At 43.9% G+C, this 13,771-nt stretch overlaps 1 long non-coding RNA gene across 1 annotated transcript; it reads right to left on the bottom strand.

The window, feature by feature from the left end:
* Positions 1-234: 234 nt before the first annotated feature.
* Positions 235-6,559, bottom strand: LOC106004877. Its single transcript, XR_001177937.1, has 3 exons — positions 6,456-6,559; positions 1,784-1,951; positions 235-548 (listed from the first exon to the last, which is right to left on the bottom strand). It is a non-coding gene; the product is annotated as an uncharacterized LOC106004877 (long non-coding RNA).
* Positions 6,560-13,771: the final 7,212 nt, after the last annotated feature.

Genomic DNA, 13,771 nt, shown 5'->3' with positions numbered 1-13,771 from the left:
AATGTGTGTGTCATATGTTCAGCGTGTAGAATTATTTAAGCTCAGACTAGACACGGCTCGTGGGTCTGCCCATGACATTAAAGCAGATGAAGGCTGGGATATCGACTACCAGTGTTAAAATTTCAGTTGTTATTTAAGCAGAAAATGCTGTCAAGGTAGCTGATTTTTTGTTCTGATTGATTTCTGTGTCAGTTAGTTGTGAAAACAAGCCACCCTAGAACTTAATACCTCGAAAACAGTAATTATTTATTTGGCTTACAAGTCTAAGCACTTGGGTGGTCTTGACTCGTGGTCAAGGCCGGGTTCACATGATGAAGACTGGGCTTGCTCATGGCCCCGGTAGGTTGGTTTGGAGCTGGCTGGTGCGGGATGGCCTCCATCACAGCCGGGTGGCTGCCAGCTAGGGCAGCGGGAGGCAGGGGCAACTGGATCCCAGGTCTCTTCTCCCCTAGGCGGGCCTGGAATTGTTGATATGCAGTCCCAGGGGCCAAGACTGTGAACGGAAGCATTAAGGGCCTCCTGAGATCCAGGCATTCTGTGGCTTCAAGCTGTCAAAAGAGCAGTTCATATTCAAGACATGAGAAAATAGGCTCTGCCTCTGAAGGAAAGATGTGCAGAGCAATAATTCAGAAGTTCACAGATCCAGGGAGGCGTGGACAATTTGACCATGACTACAATGAATCTAACAGTTTCTAAGAGAATAGACCGAATAATTGTCTCTCAAAGATAAGGCAGGAGGAACACCTGGGTGGTTCAGTTGGTTAAGCAGCTGACTCTTGATTTTTGGCTCAGGTCGTGATCTCAGGGTTGTGAGTTCCAGCCCTGTGTCAGGCTTATGCTGGGTGTGGAACCTGCTTAAGATTCTCCCCCTGCCCCTCCACAGTCCTCTCTTAAAAAGAAAAAAAAAATGAAAAAAAAAATATATATTTAGAACAGGAAATCCTACTGATAAAATCATTCACATGGTTGAGATGGAAACAGAACCAGCAGGACTGACATGTATTTTCAGTGTTTGAAGCCTTTCTTCTTGTTGAATGAATCCAAACTATGTCTTGGGTTTGAGTTCTGTCCATCTAACAAGCCTATCCAAATTCCAACATTTTGCTTGTGTGCATAACCGTGCTCTCCCTTAAGAAAGCCTTGGGTATGAACATTTAAGCTGCCAAAAGGGAAATTAGAATGTTATTCTTGGATTGACAAGAATTCCTTTAATTTTTAACTAAAGCTTTTATTACAGAGTTCCTTGAAATACTGAGTGCTCTATTTGCCATGTAATTTACTTCCCACAAATTTGGGATGGAGATTTTCTAGCATCCTTATCCCATGAAATGTGACCTATCCATATTTTTCTCGGGACTCCCTTATTTATTGAGAAGATCTCTTAGTTTTGTTTTCACCGTGCTTGAATATATGAAAAGGTAAATCTGCAGCAAGAGTACCTCTATTTAAAAAAAAAAGGGTACCTCTATTTTTAATTTCCTTTTTAGGGGTCAGTCCACACTGGGGCTGGGGAAAAAAGCATTGGACAAAGTTTGAGCAGATGTGAGGTATAGCTTCTTTCAGTGAGATGGCTCAGGTGGCAGGCTTGGAACCAGGAGATCTGGGTTTGGGTCTCATCCAGAAAGGTTTTCCTTTTTTTTAATACACAGATGAAGTCCTCTTGCCTTCATTTCTTTACTGTGGGAACCTCCAGGATCTATCCCTGTACGGTTCTATTTGTTAACTTTGTAACTTCCCTGGGCTTCAGCTTCCTTATCTGTAACATGGGGCTAATGGTACTTACCTTAGCGATTTCAATGGTGGGTAAGGATCAAGAAAGACATGAGAAACGAGTTTATCATCAGACTCCTGAGGATTGAACTTCAGAGCACCTCACTTGCATAGCTTTCCTCTAGATAAATATGCTTTTATGCCTAATTTTGTATTTACAGTTTTGATGCCATCAGAGTTTCTTAAGAAAAAACAAAGAATAAGGAGTGTCATAAAGCTTAAAGAAAAATATATATTTAATAACTGTAAACTTGGGTTTATGTTACTTTATAAATAAATATAAATAAAGAAAAGAATAAGGCTGGCTTTTCTGGACATTAAAACCTGAACCTGCCTCTGGAGAAAACATTAAAGAAGTGTTTCATCAGGGGTCTGTAGCTTAGATGGGGGACATAGTTCTTTCATTTCAAGCTTTCACTCCTAATGAAATGCAAATATTGTTGAAATGGGTTGTACACAGGGTCTTACCTGCCATTGATATTTCAGAGGGTGTGAGTTAGAGCTTTTCCTGAGAACAGATTTAATAGGGGAAGAAGAAAGAGCCAATAGTGTGAGATTCTGAAATGAGTGGAGGAGAACCCAGAAAGAGAAAGTAGGGTGACATCTAAGGTAAGACATAGGCAATGACCAAGGGATGCCACAGTCTGGATGCCTTCGTTACGGATCCTAAGTGAGGTCCACAGACCCTGGGGCAAAGGTTGAATGTAGTACACCAAAATGGTGATGAAGCCTTTATCATTGGGTGGCATGACTATTATTCTTTCTGTGCGTGCACACATAACTTTATTTCCCTCCATTACAAAATGGACACGAACCTGCTGTATCAGAATTTTTTGAACATTTGAGAAAGAGTCTACATTTTGAAGCAAAGAGTACACAGAAGATACCTGATGCTATTGGACCAAAAATGGACTGAATTGCTTAGGGCTTAGACAGTGTATCAGATGAGGGCCCTTTCTACTGGATGGTTTTACATTTCCAGACAAGCATACTTATTTGAAAGAAGCATTTTCCTCCTTGAAGCTGATTCAGGCCAAATAAGATTTTTTAAAGCTATATAAACGTTGAGTCTAATTTTCTTATGGAAACGCCATTAGGATAGAAACCTTTACCAGAGCTCATTTAATTTAATTCGATTTTATGACCATTACTTATTGGGTGCCAATAGGTGGAAGGTTCGAGATGAGTAAGACTTGATCTTTGCCCTCAAGATGCTCAGAGCCAAGTGAATGAGTTGAGTGCAAAGCCTAGAGAAGTCATGATGTGATAAGTGATAAGTACTTCAGCCGTCTTAACTCCTGCCACCTCAAATCATTTGGTTCTGATCCCAGAGACAGAAGATTCTGGACAGTGCTTCCTATGGAAGGCAGTTTCTCTCTATAGCTGTTCAGCCAGCATTCTTACCAACACAGGTGCAGATTTCAATTCTTATTCCATACATTGGATTTTAAAACCTTGGCCACATTTACTGGCCCCCCCATGGAGACCTCATCCCCAGATCTCCTAGAATGTTCTAGAACAATTTGTCCCCCTCAAACCCACCAGCCTTGCCTACTTCACTCCTAATAAGTCTCATTTACACAAGCATGGCTATACACCCCCAACAAACAGGGAAGGGAAATTTAAAATGCCGAATGTGATTTGCCCTAATTTCTCCTAATTACCCCCAAACATCGGCAGTACTACCCTCCTATAGCCAAACTTCTAATAAGGTCTGTGAAATAGAGGCACAGAATGTGGAGGGAGAAAATGAATTCCAATTAGGAAGGGAGAACTGAAAAGGCTTCCTGGAGGAGATGCCGTTTGATTTAAGACTGGAAAGGTAGGTGGGATCATCGTAAGGAAAGGGCCAGATTTGGGCAAATGGAAGGTGGGTTTTGGGAGGCAGATATGGAGCCTGCTCTGGGATAACTCTACTGCTTATGGATGAGTGTGGCTCAGGGGAGGGAATTGAAGATGGAGAAGTGACTGGCAGTGACTTTGCAAAGAGTTTTGTATGCCAGTTTAAGGAGTTCAGCATTTATTCTTTGTGCAAAGGAGATAACCCTAAAATGTGGTGGAGTGGAGAGCGTCCATGGAATCATGTGGGCTGGAAGTGAGCACAGAATCCCTCTCTGAAGACCCCTCTACACAAACTTTATCCTTCATTTCTCTCTGTAAGCCAGCTTGCCTGGCATGAGGTGACACCCTATGACAGAACTTCCCAATCCGCCCCCAGAGGCCTGCAAAAGTAGATGCGCAGAGACTTGTTTCCTCCTCTTCTGCTCTACAAGGAAATATTTATTGAGTCTAGGCCAGAACCACAGGAGTGCCCTGGTAAGCCTCAAGGCATCGAAACTTCATGAAAAATCATGCCTCGTCCAATTCAAACCCCTGAATCCAGGAACCTGCCCCGAGGAAAGGGAACACGTTGTGAGAAGTAGGTTTCCGATTATTTTGTTGTGAAAAAGACCAGGCGTTCCCTCTTGCCAACCTCTATCATGGGAGAAGGAAGTAACGTTCAGCTCAAAAGGAGGCAAGCGGGTCTCTGGGAAGAAACACGTTAGAAAAGTAATCCCTCCAGAGTCATTCTGAAAATTGCCTCTGCTGATCCATGATTGGAAAAACAAAGCGCATTTGAGGAATTCGGCTGAATAAAATCCTGGAAAATTATCTGAGTTAAAAAAAAAATTTTTTTCAAAGCAAAGCTTAAAAGCATTGGCTGTCTTCTGCGAGTGGGGAAAGAACACGCGTGCACATGCTGTCATGGTGATTCATGCCTTCAGTGGTGTAGCTTTTTGTCAGCAAGTGCCTATAACTTCAAGTGGTGCCATTTATTTTTCATTTCCTGCAGGGAGAGGGAGGTGGAAGGAAGGCCAGTGAGAGGGATGCTTTTTAAAACAGACCCCAGGAGTAAATAAAACCATACAGTATTTTTCACTGGGAGGAAGCTGATGTTGGTTATTGTTGAAAGAGTTGAAGCCTTGGGTCTCATGGGTAGGACTTCATCTTGACATTTTATACCTAGAACAAAGACTTCATCTTGACATCTAATACCTAGAACAAAGACATCTGAAATATATCTGGGGGCCCGCCTCCAGGGAAACACTCAGAATTCTTACCATTTTAACCTCTATCCACTATGTGTTCTTTATTCTTGGAGCTGGCCATGAGAGGGAGGAGCCTGTCTATCTGCTCCCTCCCTCCTGGCCCCTGAACTTCCCTTTGTAACACCTGGCCAGGTTGTGATTCAGATCTTGTGCCCCATGGCACAGGGCTTCGTGGAAGCCAGAGATGGCGGAAACTCTGTGCACCTGTCCCATGGGTGCCTGCTGCCCACACAGAGTCACTCTCTGTGGCGGCTGCCCCAGCAGAGAAGCAGCCAGAGCTCTGGGTCACAGGCAAGGCAGAGAAAGTCAGAGGAGGCAAGGGAGCTGTGTCTGATGGGGGAGAGCAAGAATCATCCGCTGTTACCCTGGATTATTATAAAGATCTAGAACTCTCTCCAGATTCTAGAAAAATCGCAAAGGCAGCACTTTAGGAAACTACAGTATGGCTCTTAGTTGATTGGGTTTGAGGATCATCCTGCTTGTTCACTCAGGCAACAATAGTAATCCAAGAGTAGGAGGCTAGGAAGTTCTTTCTGAGGCCTCATTCAGTGTCATCTCTTGGTATAACTGTGCGCTATTGGTTCGTATGTGTTCAGAGTTCTACCAGTGGCTTAATTGAACTCGGGAAAGTGACCCTAAGCAGAACAAGCCTGAGAGGCTGTCCCAGAACGCGCCTCATCACTAGATTGTAACTGAATATAGATTGTAACTGAATATTTACTAAGGACCAGGCCCTCTAAGAGCAGGACGTACAGGGAGAAGAGCACACAGAGTCCACTTTCTAGGCTCTCGCTTAGTGGAAGGGAACGTTCTGCAGTGGCCCTTGCTGGCCTCATTGGCTCCCATGGAGGGGAGGTCCAGGGTTTATGCTCAGGATCCCCAGCATCTACTTGAGTAGATCTCACTCCCCTCGAGTCCTTGCTCGGTTGTCACCTCCTCAAAGACCTACCTTGAGCACCCATTTTCAGATTGCCGTACCTCCGGTCCCCTTGCCCTACTCTGCTTTTTTCTTTCCATACATACATCTTTTTCTTTTTTTTAAAGATTTTATTTATTTACTTTGTCAGAGAGAGAGAGTACAAGCAAGGAGAGCGTCAGGCAGAGGCAGAAGCAGGCTCCCCACTGAGCAGGGATCCCGATGAGGGGCTCAGTCCAGGACACTGAGATCATGACCTGAGCCAAAGGCAGATGCTCAACTGACTGAGTCACCCAGGGGTCCCTATATACATCTTCTTTTTTTTTTTGTTTAAGATTTTATTTATTTGACAGAGATCACAAGCAGGCAGAGAGGCAGGTAGAGAGAGAGGAAGAGAAGCAGGCTCCCTACTGAACAGAGAGCCTGACACGGGGCTCAATCCCAGGACCCTGGGATCACGACCCGGGCCGAAGGCAGAGGCTTAACCCACTGAGCCACCCAGGTGCCCCTATACATCTTCTAACACATATAATTTAATTCATGTTGTGACTATTATTTATGAACCGTTTCTTCTTACCCAAGAAGATAACCCGCCGCTGCCTGCCCCGCCCCCAGCCAAGGCATAAGTTTTTGCCTGTTTGGTTCACTCTTTTGTTCACTGATGTAGCTGAGGTGCCTACCGGTAACAGCCCCAGATGCCTGGGGACCCCCGGTCATGCTTGATTGGTGCTGGGCTGTGCTCCCACTTGAGGGGGCTTCTGGACCGTGCCGAGGCCAGCCTCTCTGTTCCACAGCTCAGACGACTGCTTGCTTCTCTCTGTGATGGAACAGTGATGACTACAGGGAGCTGGGGTGACATCTTACAGAGCTCTGTGCCACCCACCGGGAACAGAGATTGTTTCTCTCTCATTTCAGCCTTCTGTCTGATCCCAGTGCCTGGGATTTCATAGGAGTTCAGTGAAGTTTATGGAAATGAAACTCCGTTCGCAATGGCATTTAGTCCCTCCTTTCCCAAACACAGAAAGAGAACGATTGTGCTCTGTTTCTATCCCCCAGGAGCTGGCTCTGTGGAACTGCCTGTCTCCAGACGCAGCCATGTGAAAGTCCGGTTGGGTGTGGGGGCGGGGAGGTGGCTCTTGTGTCCCAGCACCAGTTCTCACCACAGCTTTTTCCTCTTCTGTTCCTCCAGTTCCTCCCTTGTGAGTGGCTGCCCTTCTTGCTGGCCTTCCTGCCATCTTGAGTCAGCCTGGATTTCATCAGACCCCTCCCTGCCGACTGGGCCCCAGATCCCCACTATCAGAAATATTATGTACATCTCCCAGCTCCTTTCTGGGTTACCCAAGATAAGCAAGGGGAGGAACTAAAATATAGGGCATGAGGGCCAAGAGATGCCAAGAGATGCCAAGAGATGCCCATTAGAACTCTAATGGGCCATCAGATCTTTCTGGGCCAAGAGTCACATCTTTGACTCGTGCTTGATGGTGAGTTCCATTTCTGAGCCAGCAGTCTACATGCGGGCCAGGTGAGGGGTTGCAGCAGAATTCTTTCACAGTCGCTTCTGTTCCAGAAGCCTGACTGCCAATGTTTCCAGCCACTTTTTCCCTCTTGCTCGGGGCTTCTAAGAAGTGGGCAGCAAGTTGGAGGTACTGCAGAGAGTCCCCTGTGGCGGTCAGGAGAGAGCTTGGGTGAGGAGAAGCAACCCTTCTCATCAAACTAGATCCATTCTGGATAGCCCAGCCAGGGCTTTCGAACTGACAGCTGGTGTTAAACAGTCCTCAGTTCATTGTTACATCCAAGAGAGGGAGACCAAAATTCTTGAAAAGGAACACTGTTCCCTCATGCTGTTACTTCTCTGGAGAGGTATCTTTACCATTAAAGCCAGATCAAATAGGGGCTGAGCTAGAGTGTGAGGGCAGGGAAAAGTCTAGGTTCTTTTAGTGGGAGCACAATCCTCTGGTAACACAATGCCCTTGCTTCAAGACTTTGACTGCCATGGTCATCAATGCCCATTGACCATTTGGAGAGGGGACAGCTGTGGGGATCCAGATCCTTATATTAGCTACTAACAACTAATTGATGTCCTTTAAGAGAATGAGGAGAAGAAAGCTTTACGGGTAAGGAAACAAGGCAACTGGTCCAAATGGTGGGTCCTCTGTCTTTTTCTCAAGGTTGCTACCTTGCCAGGACATTTCCGATATTTCTGCTCTATGGCAAGTTCCCCACTCTACCTCACCCAATACTCTCATACCTGCTTTCTCTAACCTCAACAAAATGGGTCAGGAAGTGGTCAGAAACTCCATCTAGGGTCCCAGCAAAAACAAGTGTAGTTGTCATCACTTTCAGGTTTTGGTGGTTTTTTTTAAGTTTTGTTTGTTTTTTTTTTAAGACTTTACTTATTTATTTGACAGGCAGAGATCACAAGTAGGCAGAGAGAGAGGAGGAAGCAGGCTCCCCGCTGAGCAGAGAGCCCGATGTGAAGCTGGATCCCAGGACCCTGGGATCATGACCTGAGCTGAAGGCAGAGGCTTTAACCCACTGAGCCACCCAGGTGCCCCTTGAGTCATCAAAGGGATGAGGGAAGTCCACTCCTCACCATTTCATCAGAGCTGCCCTCACATGCTGCTTCTCATTATCCCCAAGTATAGGTGTGGCAGGGCTAACCCACTGGTCCCCTGAGGCTGGGATTCCTTGGAGAATCCCACCACTGTAAGGAGGCTCTACCTAGTCACCCTTTTCTTCAGCTAAGGCCCAACCATCGAGATGGGGAGGAGACAATGGATCGGAGGGTGTGGCCAGTTTAATACCTGCCAGGGTTTCAGTTCAATTTAGCATGCCCATTGTGAAAACAAAGGAACGGTAAAAAATTAGAAGAAAGCTATATATGGAAATAAGTTCTGGATGTTTCTACTGATGTTTGGCTCTCCATTGTATCTAGAACTGGGATAGTCAACCCAGTGTCATATAGGATATTGGCCTGTGATTTGGTCTGGTCCATTTGGGTTGTAATTAATTTTTTAAATGTATGATAACACTAACAGAGACTCCCACCTGTGGACATAACTAAGTTACAAGTGCCTGCTGTATCTGGGAAGTCAATAAAAGCAGTGCTAACCCAGTCTTTGCTGTCAGGTAATGTTTTTGCTTCTCTATGTATCATGATCATTTCTAAATAGGAACCGTATAAAGGGCTCACAATGGCTTAAAAATCACGGTTATAAAAATACTTCTCTTTCTTGTTGTTTCCCCAAACTGATTTCAATTCGTGACCAAGAGATTTGTTCAGTGTCATTTGCTATTTGTTTCCTATTAGCAGTTTCTGAAAGAATTGCCTTCTCCGTGAATAGTGTTTGGGGACACCATCTCTCTGGAAATGTATGCTCCCAGGCTCCAGGAACAAAATATTCCTCCATAGAAAATAACAGTATATAAAGGCCGATTGAAAATTCAGGATCCAACTAACCAGTATTTATAGCATCTTTTCTGAAATGACCAGCTGTATACCAGGGAGTTTCCTGAATAGCCAGAGAAGGATTCGGGAGAATAAGTCCTAGTTCATTTGTTTCCTTCTCTTTTGATGGATGCCCCCATGACACTGCAATCCCTTCGAGTGATGTCTGGGGGAGGAAACACTGAGGGGTGAATGAAATGCTGGTTAATTCCATCATGGCATTTACTGACATTCTGGTGAAGCTTGATCTATCCCTAGGGGACTCTTTACAGGGGAACACATCTGATGAGAAATGTAGGTTTTTGTCCTAATTAGCCCAAAAGGCAATTACAAGTCCTGGGGTTGGCAGTGGAGGATGTCACTCTGAGAGTCAACAGAACTGGACAGATTCCTATTCTTCCTCTGTGTGCCTTGCTCTATGAGCTTGGGAGCCTTTGCAAAGACTGGGTTAATGTTCTGTAATGGGAGCATGAGCTATGTCCGGAAAATTACAAATGGATGAAAGATCTGAGTTCAGACCCCGTTTTCTCTAATTAACAATTTGTAGCTCTCTCTTCTCATACAATGGTGATAATCATAGTCACTCGCTGAAAACATTTGGAAAGCTTTGTGGCAACATTCAGATAGAAGCCATCATTATCACCATGACAGCACATGCCATTATAATGCCCCCTTTCTTCCTTTTACTTTATCTTGCCTTACTTTACCTTATTGTAAATAGTGAGCCGTGTCTCTCAAAAGAGCTAGTAATTCCTTGAGTTATACCTTCATGCTTCCCCTTCACACTGCATGTTAGAGGTAGATCTTCTGACAAGCCCCGGGAAATCATTCATCTGAGCTCCCTCTTTCAGAGAGAAAGAGCCAAGGTGGCAACTGATCTTGCTGAGAAGAGTTGAAGAATTTTTCACTTGTGAGAATCTAGGGGTTGTTTTGTTTTCTTGTGTTTACCTAATAACCCCCACAAGGTGAAACTCTGCTGGGGGTAATTAGGGTAAAAATCAGCAGTAATATCCTTCATTGAATTTCCAGCACTACATGGAATTTTGTGTCCCTTTAAAAAAACATCTTAACCAAGGTTTGCATTCTTTAATTGATAATGTAAATTGAAATAGTATGCTGCTGTATTACTGCTTACTCTGAAGAACGAGCCATTCCATTCCAGCCAGAATATTGGCCCACTTATGAAATCGAAGCTTCCTCAAGTTATCATATTGGATTGGATAAGTGATAAGGAGTTTCACTGGTCTCTGCCCTAAAATGCATAGGTGTTACAGTAGGAGGTAGCTGGTGTGAGTCAGTGACCTTGACATGTGAGTCTTGGATAACCAGAAGGAAGACCTGGTTGGGTATTGCAGGAAGGTCCTCCGTAGCTTGGTGATCACAGATATTTAGATGTAAAGATTATATCAAGGACTTGCAGTACAAGTCATGGTAAACCTAGAACACAGAGTCATAGATTTAGAGCTGGAAGGCATTTTAGAGATCATTTAAACTCCTGCTACTCAGGAGGGTGGTCTCCAGAGGACCAGCAGCATCAGCATCACCTGGGAACTGGTTAGAAGTGGAGAACCTCGGGGCCCACCCCAGACACTGAATCAGAGTCTGCATGGGACCAAATCCCCAGGGCCAGAAGGCACATTAGAGTTTTAGATGCACCAGTCCAACCCATCCCTCTTGTTTTATAGATAAACAGATTCACAGCAAATCTAATGACCAATTCAAGAGCCTACAGCCGGTCACTGGCAGAGTAGGAGCCTTCCCATCTTGTAATCTCATTCTTAGACCTCTGAATTTGAGTAGCTGTGAGTCATGAGCCTGGTCCCCAAATCAAAGGTTGGTTCTCCCAGTGAAATGTACAATAGGAACCTCAAGCAATATTGGTTTAAGAAGTCACTTCTCATGCTTCAACTACAATTCTCGTGCTTAAGCTAAAATCTCATGTTAAACTAAAATTTCTACACCATCTGTAAAAGTGGGTTAGTCTCACTAAATTACCACACCTCTCCTGGTGGCTGTTTATTCTGGTTGAGTTCTTAGATGCCATGGAAATCGAAACTGTTAACGTGACCACAAAGAGGAACGTGACTTTGTGCCCATGGCCTGTGGTAATGCAGCACTGTGTTGTGATGGGACGCTCTGCAAGGCTTTGCCCCTGCTGTTCCTTTCACCTGTGAGCTCCAGCTCTGAACCTTCCACCTACCAGACTCCATCTTCTCATCCAATGTTTCATCCTTAGAGAAGTTTTTCTTCTTCACTCTAGTGTCAACCTCTCCCCCCATCCCGTTCTCCCCAGTCACTCTCTATCCCATGGTCTTATTTTACTTTACTCATGGCAACTACTAATTTAAATTATTTAGTTTAATAATGTGTTGTCTGACTTCCCTCCTGCAGCATGTGTGTTTGATGAGAACAGTGACCTGCCTCCGCTTGTACACCGAGGACATCTCTGTTAACCAATGACAATGCTTCACACAACAGTGCTCAATGATTGTTGGCTGACTGAATGAATAAGTAAATTATATATATCTTTTTAAAAGATTTTATTTATTTATTTGACAGAGAAACAGCAAGAGAGGGAACACAAGCAGGGGAAGTGGGGAGGAAGAAGCACACTTCCCACTGAGCAGGGTGCCAGATGTGGGACTTGATCCCAGAACCCTGGGATCAGGACCTGAACCCAAGGCAGACGCTTAACAACTGAGCCATCCAAGCACTCCTGAATAACTAATTTAAAACAAGGTTTGCCATGTTTATGTCAAGGATAATCAACAGTAAGAGCAAACATTTACTGACTTTAGCAATGGATTGGGCATTGTGCTATGGACTTTGTATACATTGCCTCATTTTATTTAATATTTCATTATTAAAGTTTCAAAAAGTGGTCATTAGCCTTGACTGCTTAGAGCTTGTGGCATTAAATGACTCTTCTTAAAACTGGAGAAATTGACTGAAATCCAACTTGACTTCAGGACATTTCCCTAAAAGAAAGCACTGAGTGGGCCTTCTGTATAAAGCTTTCTTGACTCTGGCTGAGGATCCAAGGATCCAGACTCTACTTGGATTAGGGAAATCATTACACTCAAAATTGTGGCTCAATATCCTTGTCAGTTTTCCTCTGAGTGCATGAATAGGGACAACCAGACATAGAGGAATGGCTGGGAATGAAATGTCGTGGTAAGCTTTCTAAGCAGTGATGGAAAAATGAACTCTTGCCCATTCCCCCTTGCATGACTTACAAAATCACTGGTAAGGATAAGTTGTGCATTGGAGGGTCATGATGCCAACCAGAGGACAATCCTTGATATTCTCAGTTTTCACCAAGGAAACAAAGCAAAGAGCCCAGTTTTGGCCTCAACCATTTCATGGCACCTACAAAAAGATAAAGGGCAATCAACTTGCCCTCATGATGGCAAGTCAGCACTCCTGCCCAATATTTTTTTTCCAATTTAAAATGTCCCAGAGCACTCATCCTCATCCCACTCCCCGTCTTGGCTTCCACCAGCTCCACACATCCACACCAATAGCGGCAACTGGCTGACTCAGTAGGACTGGGCCCACCAACTGATTGGGAAGTCAGCCGGAAAGGCACATCTATAACGAGAAGCAGGAGGATGGAGGGAAAAACAACTTGAGTAAATGTATTTCGTTCCAGAGAAGAGCTTTTTTAAAAACTGCTTAACATTTAAAGTTCTATTATTATTTTTGGCAGCATGTTGAGTCCATGTCTCTTTTTGGCTACTTTTCTAGTACTTTATGTATCTGGAAGCAAAATTTGCAACTGATTTCAGTAACACTGGGGAAGAATTTTTTCCAGTGTAATTATAGGAGGTATTTAAATGCTATCTAAATGTTATTTTGTGTACTCACCAAATAAGAGGAACAACTTAAAATCACCACATAAAATTACCTATAATATAATTTATTTATATAACATAGAAAATATCTTAAGCATTAGTCATTACAGAATTAATTGCATAACAAAAAAATCCAATAACAAATACCCATAAATTCCAAATTCATTATTCAATGCAAAAGGTGGGTTTATAAGGTCATATGTTTTCCCTTCCTTCACATGGTCAGTGGTGGAGATTTATTTTATTTTTATAGATTTTTTATTAGGGAAAATTTCAAATGTATGTGAAAGCAGAGAGACTATGTACCCATCACCCAGCTTCAACAATTACCCCTTTATTGACCCTGTGCATTGGTGGTGGGGTTGGGGAGGATGACAGGATGGTCCTTACGATAGTTGGAAAGGCAAAGTAATTGTCTGTCATGGCAGGGATGTGTCTATAACTGGTTGTCCATATTAACTGTTGGAAGCTGTAGATGAAATAGGCAGTTCACAAGCTTGATTCTGACTTCTGCTTTATGTTACCAGGCAAAAAAAATTCCAAGTCTATAAGCATTGATTATCTACCATGAGCCCATCATTGTCCTAGATAGTGTGTTGGATATAAAGCAGCCGTGAAGATATTGCAATGGTAGATAGTTCCCATTTACCTTCCCACATATGGTCTCCCCATTACCCCACCTTGCTCTGCATCT

This window comes from Mustela putorius, unplaced genomic scaffold (genome assembly GCF_011764305.1).
Source record: "Mustela putorius furo isolate JIRA1106 unplaced genomic scaffold, ASM1176430v1.1 tig00003845_pilon_pilon_pilon, whole genome shotgun sequence".
Taxonomy (NCBI): domain Eukaryota; kingdom Metazoa; phylum Chordata; class Mammalia; order Carnivora; family Mustelidae; genus Mustela; species Mustela putorius.
The sequence above is the reverse complement of the archived record's forward strand: the minus strand, read 5'-3'. Positions and strand labels throughout refer to the sequence as shown.